General features: G+C 53.8%; 1 non-coding gene across 1 annotated transcript in view; it reads right to left on the bottom strand.

The window, feature by feature from the left end:
* Positions 1-1,378, bottom strand: part of LOC126417715 (small subunit ribosomal RNA) — a 1,909-nt gene extending 531 nt beyond the window's left edge. Inside the window, exon 1 of the ribosomal RNA XR_007575782.1 lies at positions 1-1,378. This exon is cut by the window's left edge and continues 531 nt beyond it. This is a non-coding gene — a ribosomal RNA (small subunit ribosomal RNA).
* Positions 1,379-5,000: the final 3,622 nt, after the last annotated feature.

Raw genomic sequence — 5,000 nt, 5'->3', positions numbered from 1 at the left:
GGCCATGCACCACCACCCACCGAATCAAGAAAGAGCTATCAATCTGTCAATCCTTCCGGTGTCCGGGCCTGGTGAGGTTTCCCGTGTTGAGTCAAATTAAGCCGCAGGCTCCACTCCTGGTGGTGCCCTTCCGTCAATTCCTTTAAGTTTCAGCTTTGCAACCATACTTCCCCCGGAACCCAAAAGCTTTGGTTTCCCGGAGGCTGCCCGCCGAGTCATCGGAGGAACTGCGGCGGATCGCTGGCTGGCATCGTTTATGGTTAGAACTAGGGCGGTATCTGATCGCCTTCGAACCTCTAACTTTCGTTCTTGATTAATGAAAACATACTTGGCAAATGCTTTCGCTTCTGTTCGTCTTGCGACGATCCAAGAATTTCACCTCTAACGTCGCAATACGAATGCCCCCGCCTGTCCCTATTAATCATTACCTCGGGTTCCGAAAACCAACAAAATAGAACCGAGGTCCTATTCCATTATTCCATGCACACAGTATTCAGGCGGGCTTGCCTGCTTTAAGCACTCTAATTTGTTCAAAGTAAACGTGCCGGCCCACCGAGACACTCAATAAAGAGCACCCTGGTAGGATTTCAACGGGGTCCGCCTCGGGACGCACGAGCACGCACGAGGCGGTCGCACGCCTTCGGCTCGCCCCACCGGCAGGACGTCCCACGATACATGCCAGTTAAACACCGACGGGCGGTGAACCAACAGCGTGGGACACAAATCCAACTACGAGCTTTTTAACCGCAACAACTTTAATATACGCTATTGGAGCTGGAATTACCGCGGCTGCTGGCACCAGACTTGCCCTCCAATAGATACTCGTTAAAGGATTTAAAGTGTACTCATTCCGATTACGGGGCCTCGGATGAGTCCCGTATCGTTATTTTTCGTCACTACCTCCCCGTGCCGGGAGTGGGTAATTTGCGCGCCTGCTGCCTTCCTTGGATGTGGTAGCCGTTTCTCAGGCTCCCTCTCCGGAATCGAACCCTGATTCCCCGTTACCCGTTACAACCATGGTAGGCGCAGAACCTACCATCGACAGTTGATAAGGCAGACATTTGAAAGATGCGTCGCCGGTACGAGGACCGTGCGATCAGCCCAAAGTTATTCAGAGTCACCAAGGCAAACGGACCGGACGAGCCGACCGATTGGTTTTGATCTAATAAAAGCGTCCCTTCCATCTCTGGTCGGGACTCTGTTTGCATGTATTAGCTCTAGAATTACCACAGTTATCCAAGTAACGTGGGTACGATCTAAGGAACCATAACTGATTTAATGAGCCATTCGCGGTTTCACCTTAATGCGGCTTGTACTGAGACATGCATGGCTTAATCTTTGAGACAAGCATATGACTACTGGCAGGATCAACCAGGGAGCTGCGTCAACTAGAGCTGAGCAGCCGGCCGCCCGGGAGTGTGTCCCGGGGGCCCGCGCGAACACGCAAGCGTCCGCTCAATTATTCTGCAAACAGGAGGAGGCTGAGCTCCCCTGCACAACACACCTCGAAACCCTCTCAGGTCCCGGCGGCGCGCAGCGCCGTCCTAAGTACTTGGTCGGGTTCGAGAGAGGCGCAATCGCCCGGAGTTAGGCGAGTAGACGCTTTAGGTGCGACCACCCGTGCTCCCAACTGAGCTTGCCGCTGCCGACAGAGGCCCGGGAGCGTGCTGTCGTGGCATTGCCGGCGGGAGACAACACGCGCCACCTACGGTGACCGGCAGCTCCAACGCCAGCGCCACAGAAGGACAAAAGCCCCACTTGGGTGCCGAAGCGAACTCTCCCAGCACAGCGCACGCGCCAACACGTCCGCACAGCTGCGATACAAACCACCTGCGAGAACCGCTGGGGCGACCGAGCAGCAGACGGCGTCGCGGCGCCGAGCGCCGGGCGGCGGCGCATCCTCAGCGCACACAGTCCTCAATCGGACCAGCACACTGCAGATGGCCACCGCGCTTCGCACCGGGCCCGCGAGGACCTACTTTGGCCGCAAGGCGCCGCGAGCAGGGGGCGCCGGCGCGCAGCTGCGCCGCCTGCCGCGTCCGTCGGCCGGCGCGCCTGCCACTGGCCGCCCCCACCAGCCGGCTGTAGCGCGTGCGCCCACGCACCGCGCTGCCAGCACGCCGGGCGGCCCCCCCTCACCGGCCGGGGACGGTCCCACCCAGCCACCGCCGCGTATCGCCTCACACCCAGATCCCCTTTCACGTTCGTGGGCATGGTGGGTCCCTTTTCACGTTCGTGGGCATGGTGGGTATCCATGAAACAACCGGTTAATAGCTCGACCGATCGTCGCCAACACTGATTCACCTCTAGCGAGAACAACCGCACCACAACGGGTTACCAGTTGTTCATTTGCGTAACGTCACCAGCAAACGTAGACGTCCATCGCCATTTGCAACGAGTATTGCATGCCTGTGTCAGGTGTCACAACACACTACGTCTGCCCACATAGACGCATCAACATGTGCACGCCTAGAGAACACGTGGAAGGTAGCCCCCGTACGTATGCGGTGTCCATTGCGCGAACGACTGTCAGCCGGCCTCTGCAGCATGTCGCAGATGTGGAACGCGGTGCAACATGCTATCACAGTGTGTGAGAAGAGACGACTACGTCCGAATACACGCTCCACTACATCAACAGACTGCTCATGCTGATCGCCATCCAGGGCGTCCGTTCCTCCCACACGTCTGTATGGCGTACCACACTGCAATCCAGCTCCTAAAGGGAGACGACACGTAGCTGCGTGCACAATATTTGGACTGTATGGTCCGCCGTTGCTAGGCGCAGTCGTCGTACGGTCACACATGTGCCACGATGTATCATTCAGTACATACGGACCAATGTGCAGTACAGTTTGTGGGTTTTGCGTACATCCGCGGACAGGTGACAGGCCGTACCACAACGTAGGCTGAGTACTTCGGCATGCGAAGGGCATTGAACATGCACACTTCTCACCGACGAGCTTGCGATGGCAGGGGGGAAGAGGGGGGGGATGTACGTCCCGCTGCTATCCACATTACAGTGTATAACAGGAGCATGTGGAAAGTCAGCAACACCTGCAGGGTGTTTAACATGACGCGATACACAGGGGACCGGGCAGTGCGAGTAGCGAACTATATTGCGAGGGTTGCAGTTAGGCAACACTACACTACTTTAACGAGTCGCATAACAATTACAGAGCAGGTTAAGCGACAACGTGCGTAAGGTTAAGGCGCAATATAGTTTAGGTTACGGCGCAATTTAGGTTACGTTACGGCGCAATTTAGGTTACGTTACGGCGCAATTTAGGTTACGTTACGGCGCAATTTAGGTTACGTTACGGCGCAACATGGGTTGGGTTACGGCGCAACATGGGTTGGGTTACGGCGCAACATGGGTTGGGTTACGGCGCAACATGGGTTGGGTTACGGCGCAACATGGGTTGGGTTACGGCGCAACATGGGTTGGGTTACGGCGCAACATGGGTTGGGTTACGGCGCAACATGGGTTGGGTTACGGCGCAACATGGGTTGGGTTAAGGCGCAACATGGGTTGGGTTAAGGCGCAACATGGGTTGGGTTAAGGCGCAACATGGGTTAGGTTAAGGCACAACATGGGTTAGGTTAAGGCACAACATGGGTTAGGTTAAGGCACAACATGGGTTAGGTTAAGGCACAACATGGGTTAGGTTAAGGCACAACATGGGTTAGGTTAAGGCACAACATAGGTTAGGTTAAGGCACAACATGGGTTAGGTTAAGGCACAACATGGGTTAGGGTAAGGCACAACATGGGTTAGGTTAAGGCACAATGTAGGTTAAGTTAGGGCACAATGTAGGTTAGGTTAAGGCACAATGTAGGTTAGGTTAAGGCACAACGTAGGTTAGGTTAAGGCACAACGTAGGTTAGGTTAAGGGACAATGTAGGTTAGGTTAAGGGACAATGTAGGTTAGGTTAAGGGACAATGTAGGTTAGTTTAAGGGACAATGTAGGTTAGGTTAAGGCACAACATAGGTTAGGTTAATGCACAACGTAGGTTAGGTTAATGCACAACCTAGGTTAGGTTAAGGGACAATGTAGGTTAGGTTAAGGCACAACGTAGGTTAGGTTAAGGCACAACGTAGGTTAAGTTAAGGCACAACGTAGGTTAGGTTAAGGCACAACGTAGGTTAGGTTAAGGCACAACGTAGGTTAGGTTAAGGCACAACGTAGGTTAGGTTAAGGCACAACGTAGGTTAGGTTAAGGCACAACGTAGGTTAGGTTAAGGCACAACGTAGGTTAGGTTAAGGCACAACGTAGGTTAGGTTAAGGCACAACGTAGGTTAGGTTAAGGCACAACGTAGGTTAGGTTAAGGCACAACGTAGGTTAGGTTAAGGCACAACGTAGGTTAGGTTAAGGCACAACGTAGGTTAGGTTAAGGGACAACGTAGGTTAGGTTAAGGGACAACGTAGGTTAGGTTAAGGCACAACGGAGGTTAGGTTAAGGCACAACGGAGGTTAGGTTAAGGGACAATATAGCTTAGGGTAAGGTACAATATAGCTTAGGTTAAGGTACACATTGTTGTAGGGAAAGGTGTATTTGGGGGGGGGGGGGGCGCGGCAGGTTCGTTGATAGTGATTATCGTAAGTGGATGCCTGCGGGATCGTCCGATTTGTCACGTCAGGATGCACTTGTGGGTCATGACAGGCGGCGCTCCGATTCCAAGGTTGTGGCAGATCTGTGTCTTTCATTCCTGCCATTGTTTGTGTGCTGTGACAGGAGGCAGTATTGTGATGTTGGGTGCACCCCTGTGTAGGACATGTGTGGGTGTTCGTGGCTTAGCTGAGCAATGGCGGATGTCGGAAGGGTGGGATATTCTGTTTTCTGGGTGGACCTCCCGGTCTGGTTATGATAGTGTGGATTGTGTAATGTGGCGGAGAGGATGCACCGGATGTTCTTCCATGCTGGTGGTTAGATATTGTGTGCGTGCCTGTTAGAGGCAGAGAGTAGTGTGTGATAGTGTCTGGCTGCCGTGTGGTTCT

This window comes from Schistocerca serialis, chromosome 8 (assembly GCF_023864345.2).
Source record: "Schistocerca serialis cubense isolate TAMUIC-IGC-003099 chromosome 8, iqSchSeri2.2, whole genome shotgun sequence".
NCBI classification, from domain to species: Eukaryota; Metazoa; Arthropoda; class Insecta; order Orthoptera; family Acrididae; genus Schistocerca; species Schistocerca serialis.
The sequence above is the reverse complement of the archived record's forward strand: the minus strand, read 5'-3'. Positions and strand labels throughout refer to the sequence as shown.